The following is a 12,616-nucleotide window of genomic DNA, read 5'->3' as shown; positions in this document are numbered from 1 at the left end:
TAAATATGCAATTTGCAAATTTTCTTATTTCGGGCCCCTGAATAAAACTAAGGTATTTTTTCTTCCTCGAGTATGAGCTCCTAAATATATGCTAACTCCAAAACATGCAAACCTTTTAAAACATTTTTATTCATTAATTCATTCAGTTGCAATTTTGTCATAAAGCTTCAGCAATGGATGTTTTGCAATTTGCAACTGATCATTTTTATTTGCTCAGTATCCAAATCAGATCATTTTTGTTGCAGACAACAGCATAAAAACTGGGAAAGCACTGGTTAATGCTATTACTATGGATACTTATTTTTATTTTGTAACAAGCCATCACACAATGAATGGTTAAAAACATGAAATCTGATCTTATCTTTCAAACTGAAAGAAAGAGAAAAAAAAAAGATTTAGTTTAATTTCATACCAAATATAAAAGTGAAAGTTTCATTTTTTTGTTTTTTTCCCTGTTCAGACAAACTAAACTGGTTTGAATCCAATAGACAAAAAAGTCTCATCAAGGCCCTACAGTAGCTTTCACATAATAGAACATTTTCATTTTCAGTGTCAAAAAGGTCAATGTTGCAAAACAATAAAACATGAGAACTTTCAAGGGAGCAAATACTATTTATAATCACCACACATTCATATTCATCCAGAACAAGAGTAAGTATTGTGTTTGAATAGGTGCCTGACAGATCACTGGGGTGGCGTCCCATGGACGAGTTCATTTTTCAGAAATAATGTGTCCTGGGACATATTTGGAAGAGAACACTACCATCAAGGATATTCTTGGAGCCTTGAAAGGCACATGCGTATGTATATTTAGTGTATGTGTGGGTTTTGGTGGCTCCTGTCTCATAAACCTTAGTGATCAGAAATGACTCTGAGAAAGTCAAGCTGCGTTTTTGGCAAAGAATCGTGTCTATTGCAGTACTATATATGTGTTTATGAGTGCAATAACACCGACACATGCGTATGAACATCTTTAGCTCCCTTTACACCAGCAACCATTAATTCCTGCATGTAGCGTTCATACCACAGTTCATTCACAACATAATTAAACCCTATGCGAAAGGATATGCATATAACAAGCTTGGTGCCCCCGGGAGCAACGAGGTCAGTGGCTGGTCTTTTGTAGCAACACTAATGAGAATTCAATTAAACAAAATGCGCTTCCGTCATCACGATGACCTAATGAGCGGCATGGTACGGTGGGAAAACCCAGCACCTGTGTGATCACGCAAGTGACACTACGCTGAACCTCGTTCGCTAATGCGAACCCACCAAACGGTGCCCTGCGATGAAAGAAAGAGTGGGGAGAGAGAACAAGCTTAATTACCAGAAAATGCAATCAGCGCTAGAGTTCATTCGCAGACAATAGACGGGGCATGGACCTCATTGGGGTTACCCGAAAGGGCCCAGTGGACAATTGGGTCATTGACATCAGATTGCTTGACAAGTCCCCGCAGGGCAGAGAAGAGTTCAAAAACCAGAGCAAAATCGAGAAGTTTGTCGCTGAATCTGTCAGAAAGGGCCTGTCAGGAGTGATTAGTGCGCCCTCCAAGCGCCCAGATGATCAAAAGGTCCTGTCCCTAACACACAAACACACACACTGGCCCCCGCCGCTGCAAGTTTAATCTGAATTTGCATGGCTCTGTGTCTCGGCCTTCCTCAGGCATGATATAATTACAGTGATGAGCGCTGCCCCATTGGCTCGGTGCTGTCTGGAGTTGTTTTGCGAGCGGAGCTTGGAAAGTAGTGTCAGTCATAGAGCTGGTCAAGATTGTCTGCTAATGGTGATTTAGTGCTGTTATCAGTCTGTCAGTTTTCTTTGGCACGCTTTCTTCTGTCTCTCATGCCGTCGTATGAGCTCTGTAATGTAAGGTGACAGGAGCAACCGTTGAGCTGAACTTGCAGTTGAACTTGCCAGGGTGTGTATGTGGGTATTGTTGGAGACAAAGTTCTTAGGACTGAATTTCAGATTTTGGTAACACTTAATTTTAAGTTTTCCTTGTTACACGTTACATGTACTTACTATTATAATAACAATAAATTATGCATTAGTACATGCAAGTTACCCTAAACCAAACCCTAATCCTAACCCTAACCATATAGTAAGTAGCCTACATGTAGTTAATTAACATTACTCAGTACTTAAATGTATAATTACACCAAATTTTTTACTTGAGGCATCTTTAGATCACTGGTGCTGTTGATGCATTTAAATTTTGTGTAAATTAATTGTTGAATCAGAGGACCCTTGAACTTTGTGTCATTGTCAGTCAGAATGCATCTTGTTTCTTTTTGGCTGTGCATAAATATTTCTTTAAAAATGTCAGCACATAATACATTAATGTTTCCTGAACACTTGAATATCATGTGGAAATGCGTTTTCATCCGAAAGAACAAAAATAAGAGATTATTATTGTAACATTAATGACAATTGATAGCATTTTCCCTAACAAATTCTCATTACTGAAATATAATCATGAAAATCACCCTATCCAGACAATTATGAATCAATGCGTGAATCAAAGTTTCAGTAAGATCATAAAAGTTTGAGTTTCAGCAAAAAAAAAAAAAATTATACTTTTATTTAGCAAGAATACATTATATTGCTCAAAAGTATCAGTAAAAATAATTGTAATGTTACAAATAAATTCTGTTATTTTGACCTTTCTATTCAAAGAAAAAAATGTAGCATGGTTTTCACAAAAATATTAAGCATCACAGCTGTTTTCAACGTCAACAACAATAAGAAATGTTTCTTGATCAGCAAATCAGCATATTAGCATATTATAATGATTTCTGAAGGATCATGTGACACTGAAGACTGGTGTAATAGCTGCTAAAATTCAGCTTTGCATCACAATAATTACATTTTATTAAATGTATTCAAATAGAAAATCTATATTTTAAATTGTAATTTTTTTTTTAAAGAACTGTTTTTACTGCATTTTTTAAATCAATGAAAGACTTGGTGAGCATACTGTAAGAGATTTCTTTCTAAAACATAAAAACAAAATCCTATGGACTCAAAACCTCTGAACGGTAGTGTATACAGTTGTATCTTTACAAATGTAATTTACAATTTACATAATGCAGAATTATTCATTTATCCATTGCATTAATGAAAATTAGTTTTTATTTTTTTCACATTAAAGTGGGCTACTAAGAACTAGGGGTTTAAATGTGCTTAACTTGTGAATATTTGAATCATTTCAAATCACATCAATCACTTGGCCAAAGTCCTTAGAGAAGATCTGCAGCATAATTTAATTCAAATTTATTTGTTCAAACAAGAAAAACATTCTGACAGTTATTGCTTTTGACTCTGGTTCAGTACATTTGGCCTGTTTGTCTTCTAGTGTATTTTCTCACCCCTTCCGGCATAATTTGACCATTAAGCAGCGACAAAGCCACTATTATTCAGCACCTTGAGTGACTCCATCCGTAAACAACTGACGTCAAAAGGCCAGACAGTGAGATTACAGTAAGAGTGTTTTTGGCTTGGGACTGAGGGCCCATGTACATAGGGTACATACTGATCTCTCACTGAAAGACTTGTCCCCTTTCATCACTGTCTGTTAAATCTATTGTGGCAGATCAGGGAAGAGTGCAGCCATTCCAACAGGGCACAATTGACCTTGTGTGGCCTACCCCGGCAGCTGTCACATTGCCACACTGTAATGGAGGCAATTAGCCGCACTGTGTCTGTTACTATCACAGTCAAATCTACCGCACATATCCATGCATACACACAGGTACTGCAGACAGGTCTAATGGATGTGTGAAGTTCACACTGTCAGAGTAACCACAGGTGTAGTTCATCACATTAAATATGGACATGATCCACTTGCATTTAACAGCCGGAAAATGTCCAAATACTTTGTCTTAATTGTGAACAATCTATTTATTGTTTTATAATTTGAAAGAAACTTCTTTCTGTGAAAACTGTTGGAATAGTTTACCCAAAAAATGTACTTACCCTTAGGCCATTCAAGATGGAGATGAGTTTGTTTCTTCATCAGAACAGATTTGCAGACAGAAATTTAACATTACATCACTTGCTCAACCAATGGATCCACTGTAGTGAATGGGTGCCATCAGAACGAAAGTCCAAACAGCTGATAAGAGTATCACAATAATCCACATATATATAAAATATATATAAAACAAGTTAATCATTAAAGCATTTTAACTTTAAACTGTTTCCTCTGGCTATATAATGTTTCCTCCAGTAAAAACAACAAAAAAGTCGATCCTCTGTCATCCTCTCACATCAAAATCCACCAAAATATTTGTTTAGAACTGTTGTTGGGATGTTTTCACTTGTGATCGGTGCTTGATCTGTTCATATTTCACTCTTGATTCAGACGATGAATTTTTCAATTATGGATAGAGGACTCGTATTTTAGTTGGTTTTGTTAAAAGTTAAAAAATTTTAACAAACAAAGTGTTTTTAATTTTTAACAAACCTGCTAAATAACGAGTCCTCTATCCATAATTGAAAAATTCATCTTGTCTGAATCAGGAGTGAAATATGCATAGATCATGCACCGCTCACATGGATTTTTAATGGGTTCATTTTTTACAAACACACAACTTTTCTCTTCACAAGACATTAATTTATGGATTGGTGTTGTTTGGATTACTTGTGGATTATTGTGATTGTGTTATTAGCTCTCAGGACTCTCATTCTGACGGCACCCATTCACTGTGGATCCAATGGTGAGCAAATAATGTAATGCTGAATTTCTGTTTTGCTTAAGAAACAAAATCATCTACATCTTAAATGGCTTCAGAGTGTGCTCATTTTCAGCTATTTTTCATTTTTGGGTGAACTGTTCCTTAAGTGGCCAAACACTTTTTGGACACTTTCAGAATATATCATTATAAATGCAAATATAGTTTAATCAACTACTGGAAAGAGGGGATTTAAGGACAACTGCAAGCTAAAATTCTTGGCCAGGAATGAAGGAAATTCCTCTCATACTTTCTAGCATGGGTGTGGCATGTGTCATAGGGTATTGTGGTTTGCTATTCACAAATGACTGTGCAATACTTACTGATGGGAGTTTCAAAACACAAACACCCACACCTTAACACATCTCAACTCGAAAGCTCTAGCTCACGGTCGCTCATAGCAGAATTCAGCTCTGAATGGTGGTTATGCAGTTGAAACATGTTGAAACATTCTTCTCTAAGTCTGTACAATGACACAGTTCCTCAATATAAAACCCTCTCTCAACATCAAAGAGGAGTCCGGGGCTGAATCACTCCATTATTTAACAGGTTGCCATTTAACTTTTATGCATCCATCATTCAAATGTTTTGGGGTTTTATGTTTAAAAAGGAAGTCTCCTATACTCAATTAGGTAACATTTATTTGATCAATAATACGGTAAAAACAGTAATATTGTGAGAGATTTATTAAATAACTGTTTTCTATTTTATAAATATAATATATTTGTGTAGTGCCAAAGCTGAATTTTCATTACTCCAGTATTCAGTGTCACATGATCCTTCAAAAATCATTCTGATATGCGTATTTTACTATTCAAGAAACATTTTATTATTATTATTATCAATGTTGAAAACAGTTGTGGACTAATTCTTTTGTGGAAACTGTGATACATTATTTCAGGATTATTTGTTGAATACAAAGTTCAAAAGAACATTTTTTGTTTTGTTTTGTTTTTTTACAAAAATTATTTTGTAAAAAGAAAAAAGCCTTTACTGTCATTTTTGATTAATTGAATGCATTCTTGCTGAAGAAAAATATTAATTTCTTAAAAAAAAAAAACTTTGGTTATACACAGAGAGTTTAATTCTTGTCAATCTCTTGGTTGTACATAATTTATTAGGCAGCAATGAACACAATGAACACAATTTCAATTTCCTACCTGAAATGTGAAACTGGCCCTATTATCATGTTATCAAAGTGCAAATAGGGGTGAAATCTTCCTGTTTCTCTTTTTAATAACGTGGTGTATGGTTTACAGCTGGAAGGCAGAATTCTTTGGGACTTTCCATGTTCTGTCAAAGGCAGTTTCAAACAAAGCTGAGGTTAATCTCAGAGCACAACTGGTGCTAAGAAATGCAATAATTCTGCTTTTTAAATATATTAATATAGATTTACAACACCTTAGTCTGATTAGATGTCATATACTGAATTTAAAAAGGATGAAAACGAAACTGTGAGGGATAGACTTAAAATACAGTCCTAGATCCCATCAATTTCACAACTCAAAACCGTTTTATGGAATTTTTGTCTACACTGTAAAAAAAAAAAAAATTACATTTTGAAAAATTGTGGAAACTGACAAATAAACATTGACTCAACAAATTGCTTCCCAAAAATTACCCCCAAACAAAAAAAATACATTGTACTTAAATTTAAATATATATTCACTGAACATATTAAATTGTGCTCAGCCAATCTATCAAGCAGAAGTTAAAAATCTGTTTTGGCCCAACCAGCCTTGCAGCAAAAACCGCGTGTTCGCATGCGCCTGAGAGAAACCGTTGGCGGATTCAAATGTCTGCGCGAGAGAGCGGAGCCGATGCTGAGGAGCGACAAACATCATTTCCAGACGGATTTTCCGTCATTAAAGTTATGGTGAGTACTGAACTTTGTATTCATTAAGTCATGTTTAAGTTAAACAGAGTGCAAGTCTCAGTAATTTCGACATAAAACGAAAAACGTGGGTATTACTGTCAGTCCTCTGTCGTCGTGTGTGTCATGTGTTCCCGCCTCTTGTGTCCTTATTTGGTCATGTTCCTGTCCTTGTTCAGTGTGATCATTAGTTAATTCTCGTCCAGCTGTGTTTAGTCTGTTATCTGTAATTGTTATGTGCATTTAGTTCATGCCTGTTTAATTAGATTTGGTCTGGTCTACTCGTTATTCCCCGGTGTTCCTGTCTGTCTCTACCTTGCCTTGCCTTGTCTTGTCTTGCCTTGTTTGGATTTATTAAAGACTGTATTTTGAGTTATCCTCATCTCCTCGTTCCTTCCTGCTGTGTGCACCGTGACAATTACATTAACTTACATTACCGCCTCAGATAAGTATTCGCTAAACGAATTAAACCGAGTTTCTGAATGTTTTACTTTAGGACACCATACATTTGATAAATTACATTGTATTTTGCAGAATAACGGTGAATTCACGCCTGTACTCATGTCATGTTGGCGTTAATAACCTAGTTTAGCTCATACTGATCTCTCGGTAGAGGTGTGATAGGCTATATGTTATATTGTCTGCGATAATATCGTAATTGTTGTTTTAACGATGTGGGGTTTGACATTATGAGTAACGTTAGATAGCAAAAACCAAACAAACAGAGTGCACGCATACATGAAGGTTAGACTGCGTGCGCATTAGAGTGTCTTTCACTGCATGATTATTAAAATGCATTTAGAATGATCACAAGATTCAAGATATGGGGGCAGAAAATGTAAATATTTACATAATTTCAAATAGTTAATCAATATCATGGGAAGCAACAAGATTACAAATGTGATATTGATTTGATACAACAGTTCAGTAAACAAGATGTTAATATTAAGGGACTTTTAGACACAATATTGCATGTTTTTGCTCTATTTCACCAACAAAAATAGTTACAATTTGCGTCTCTGGGCAACATGTTGTGTTTCCTTCCTGAATGAATTCACCGTTTAAATGATTCGGTTCAATCGCAATGACTCACTTATTAACAGTGACTTGCTGCCACCTACTGGCGGTTTTAATTTAACATTTAAAGTATCTTTTAATTTTTTTTAATAATTCCAAATATTAGTATTCAACGTTTTAATGTTTAAAATATCAAAACATTATTGTAACTGTATAGTATATAGTAACTGTAGCTTAAATGGTTCATGTCCTGCATTAAACAGTTTGTAAATGTTTCTAAATGCCACTTCAGATGCAGCTTCTGTGTTTCCGCTGCATTGCAAAGATGAATTTTGTTGATACTGATTTCATTTGCTTGGTAACAGCCCAAACGTTTTATTTTAATTGACTAGCCTACTAAAATGTAAGAATTTGACTCAAAATATGATTTCATTTTCTTGGTAACAGCCCAAATGTTTTATTTTAATTGACTAGCCTACTAAAATGTAAGAATTTGACTCAAAATATGATGCACATATTTCAGCAAAATATCATCCGTCTAATTATTGTTATCGATAAAATCCCAGAAAATAGTGAGATACAATTTTTATCAATATCGCACACCCCTATCTCTCAGTTACCTAAAGTTACTATTTATTGAACTAAATCGTTTTTATTTCACTTTATGATTATTATATTATATGTATGAGACACAAGGAAAACGTTTCTGCTATAATATTTTTTTTTTTTGTTCCCCTCAGTGTAACCCACCATTTAGTCCGAAGTGTAAAAAGGGAACAACTATGAATTTCACAGTGAGTATATTCTTATTGAATATGTTAATTCCATATTAGTGTAAAATATTATGAGCTCTTAGATGTAATTTGTGTGATGTGGCTCTGTGTATTGCAGGCTCCATAAGTTATTGAAGTTATATGTAGACTTATATTGACATTGCTATTTTATTTTAATTTTTTTACAGAGCCATTGGAGAACCATACAACTGCAATGAAAATTGGAAAAGTAAGCATCAGCAGTTGCACTTCAAGAGCCCTGTCAAGTGTGCTAAATGTCTCCGTTGTCCTGGAAGAGGAGGTGATGCTTGACAACTTAGGAGACTTTGTAAATGTATTTATTGTACTCTTTGGATTATTGTATGCACTCAACATGGAGTACAACAAGGATTTAAAAGGTTAGTTCACCCAAAAATGAAAATTGTCATTAATTATTCACCCTCATGTCGTACCCAAAAATAATAATAATAAACAATTTACTACTTTATTTACAAAATAATATCCAAAGTGTGGTGGTGCTTCCCCTATTGGGTTGCAGATCAATGGTTTAGTAAATATTTATTTATTTTTGCTCAAACAAAGCACTTGCGTTGCTTCCTAAAATTGAGGTTTAAACCACTGGAGTCACATTGATTACTCTAATGATGTCTTTCCTACTGTTCTGGGCCTTGAATGTGTAAGCTGCATAGCCTGACAGAAAGCTCTCAGATCTCATCAAAAATATCTTAATTTGTGTTCTGAAGATGAACAAAGGTCTTACAGATGTGGAATGACATGAGGGTAATGACAGAATTTAAATTTTTAGGTGAACTGACCCTTTAAGTTCAAAGTACCTCTTATGAGATTTTGTTATTTATTTATTTTTTGGCAAACATTTGAAGTGTAAGATGCCATACCTCTTGTGAGAATGGTAGAATTCATGTAAAATTACTCTAAACACTGGGTGAAGTAACCTTCCCATTACTTAAAATCGTTTATACTGTTTGTTTTTTGGGGTTTGTTTTGGCAGACATTTGAAGTGTAAAATGCAGTTTCATGAACTCAGTGTACCTTTTGTGAGAATGGTAATATTCAGGGGACATTACACTAAACACTGTTTGAAGTAACCTCAGATAAATTATTACATTTTATGGTGTTTTTGATATTTTTGCATGTTTGTGAATGTATTAATGTTTGCAATTCATCAGCTTTGTGTATCTTATGAGAATTCAAATGCATGATTTTGTAAGGTTTACTGTGTAGAAAATTTCAATGTATTTATCATTGTAAGGTATTTTTACAATATTGTTGTAGATTTTATTAAATTTTTTGATTTTATCATTTTCTTTTGGGACAACGGGGAATAAACAATTCAGTAAGGTTGCTTTAGCAATATAAATTTGCCAGTATACATTTTTAGATCGGGTAAAAAAAAAAGTATGCTACTGCTATTTAAAATATTTAATTGGGCCAGCCAATAACATGGTTTGGTAGATTTAATGTTTTTCTAATTGGCTCAACATATTATTTCTCATTGAGCCAATATTAACAGACTGTTGCCACAATTGAAATAATTCAATTAGCAGAAATTCAATTGGGCCAATGGAAAAATTTAGATGTAATCAGTCACTAGAAAATTTTGAGTTGGGGAGGTCTGAAATTTTTTACAGTGTATAGAAAGTTTTCTTTGAAAAGATATTTCATCAGCTGAACAATCAGTATGTTATTAAACAATGATACAATCCACTAAACACATTGTATTTCTATCACTCACAGCCTTGTTTTCATTCCTGTCAAAAATTAAATATGGCGATATATTGAAGCTAAATCAGAATAATTATTATTTTGTATCCAAGATTTTCTTGTAATTCATTTGTGAGGTTGTGAAAAACACAAAAACATTTTTTTTTAAATCAGAAAATTTGTTGTGATATTGAATGACAGCAGTTTCTTGGAGCTCACACTGTTTCTTAAAGTCACAATTAGGTTTCTCATTGTCATATGTGAAGATTAGTACTATATAAAAGACTAAAAAAGTTCATTCAGGAAAAGAAAAAGAACTTCATTCTATATGACCCGATTCTCAAAGAGGCGAGGAGGCCTCAGACAGTTATAATCAAGTTGACCCTGTCCTTGTTTTCTATTGTACTCTAGTGGGTCAGTGGGCCACATAATCTCTGCCTTTGATTTAGGCTTTGAGCTCAATGTAAGCAAGGCTAGACTGAAGTTTAGCAGTTGGAGACTTGCTCGCTCTCGTTCTTTCTCTCTCCCTGTCCTTTTGTGCAGACATAAGCCTATAGGATGGAGCAAGTGTAATCCTGTGTTCTTAAGACCAGCACACGGCCGTGCTCCTAATGAGAGTGACCGCACACTCACCCCCAGCAGCAAAAACACACTGAACTCAAGTATTCAAAGGGAACCTGTTTTTACCATTACGCTTGATGACTAGTGCTTTTCATATACTTTCTCTGCTCATAGATTTGCAAGACTTGTATTATATCTTAAATAATTGATTTAGCTATACTGTTGCACAAAAACGTATTTTTTAATGCACTGGTCAATTTTGAGATTTTGGGCTATTTGCCTTTTTATAACGTTATTTCAGACTAATACGTATTTCTCAAAATAATAATAATAAAAAAATTATCATGCACTGAGACAGAAATTTCACTTTGATAGTAATTATCAGGGTTATTATATACTAAAACTGAAAATAATTTTTTTTTTGTTACTTGAAATAAACTTTAACTTAAAACTTATTTTATTTCAGCTTGTTGCTAAGCCAATATTTCTCGTTTTCATCTTGATGAACTAAAATGTACCAAAACTGAAATAAAATAATAATAATTAAATATATTGACATTAAAAAAGAATGAATGAGCGAAAAGAAAGAAGAATGAAGAAAAATAACAAAAGCACACAACAAAATTAAAATAACTAAAATTGAAACAAAATATAAAAATAAAAATTATTTCAAAATATTAATAGTGTCTCAATGATACTAAAATAAGTCTAAAATAAATCTTATAGAGGGATTTGTTCATATATTAGTTGCCAGATTTATTTAACATTTTATCTAAAAACAAGGTGATTTTTTTTTTTTTTTTGACATTATTTTATGATGGAGTGATAAAAATAAACATCCAAAATCCTCTTTGTAAAAACTTTTGACTCTAATAATGTCAAATAAATAAACAAGAATTTTGAACTTGGCTTTAGCCAATTATGAAAATGAGTGCTTATTTAATTGGGTAAGTAGACAAACATTACATAAAACTAAAAAAATATTTGCAACTCTCAATGTGATTAATCAGCTGGGAAAGTATGGTTTATATATTGGTTAATTTTTAAACCTTATTTCACCTGGGTTGATTTGCCTTAAATTTGAAAATTTCAAACTGTAAGAGTGGAAAGATGAAATAAGTGTATCTTAAAGGGCCAGTTCACCCAGAAATGAAAATTCTGTCATCATTTACTAACCCACATGTCATTCTGAACCTGTTTAGTTGTTGTTGTTTTCATTTGTGTTGCACAGTATAAAGAAAGTTTTGGAACAACACGAGGGTGATTTTGGGGTGAACTATCCTTTTAAGTGATCCTGATAGTATCAGCCCTAGACTTTTCGCATCTCTTTCCCATTCCATCTTGAGAACTGGATGAACCTCAAATGTGTTTTAATTAGACCTGCAGATGGAGAAACTGAGAGACAGACAGACAAAGGCAGAGACAGCAAGACTGCTTTAATCAACAGGCCTTCAGGCACTGCGTGTCTGCTTCACCCAAGTGGAGGAAAAATCCCCTCTGATCTCACTCCCATCATTCCCTTGTTCTCTCTCAGCACCTCTTTTCTACCTTTCTCCCCCGTCACTCTTCCTTTCACCACCAAGCCATGAATCTTTTTCAATTTACCACATAATTTTACTGAATGAATATTTCCCTGCCTTAAAAACAGCATGTCATGATCGTTCAGTCTGAGAGTGCATGGACTCAGATTTTCCAATTTTCAAAAACAAACTATAATTTGTGTCTTTGTTAATTTAGCTGCAGGATTAGTGTAGGTAAAATATGTTTTCCTAAAACACTGCCAGCAATTCATCAGTCCAATCTAGTGTATTTTCTTAGCCATTTAGAAGTGAATTGAGAATGTTAAATTTAAATTCATATAGTTGAAACATAATTGAAATTTTAATTTTAATATAAGGAAGTAGAATTAAAAGGAAATAAAATTAAAAGAAATTAA

General features: G+C 33.9%; 1 long non-coding RNA gene across 1 annotated transcript; it reads left to right on the top strand.

Moving 5' to 3' along the window:
- Window positions 1-6,414: 6,414 nt before the first annotated feature.
- On the top strand, window positions 6,415-10,142 carry LOC131523208 (uncharacterized). Its single transcript, XR_009266724.1, has 3 exons — window positions 6,415-6,610; window positions 8,365-8,418; window positions 8,586-10,142. It is a non-coding gene; the product is annotated as an uncharacterized LOC131523208 (long non-coding RNA).
- The last annotated feature ends 2,474 nt before the right edge of the window (window positions 10,143-12,616 follow it).

This window comes from Onychostoma macrolepis, chromosome 17 (assembly GCF_012432095.1).
Source record: "Onychostoma macrolepis isolate SWU-2019 chromosome 17, ASM1243209v1, whole genome shotgun sequence".
In the NCBI taxonomy this organism is placed as follows: domain Eukaryota; kingdom Metazoa; phylum Chordata; class Actinopteri; order Cypriniformes; family Cyprinidae; genus Onychostoma; species Onychostoma macrolepis.
This window is presented reverse-complemented; position numbering and strand designations above follow the sequence as displayed.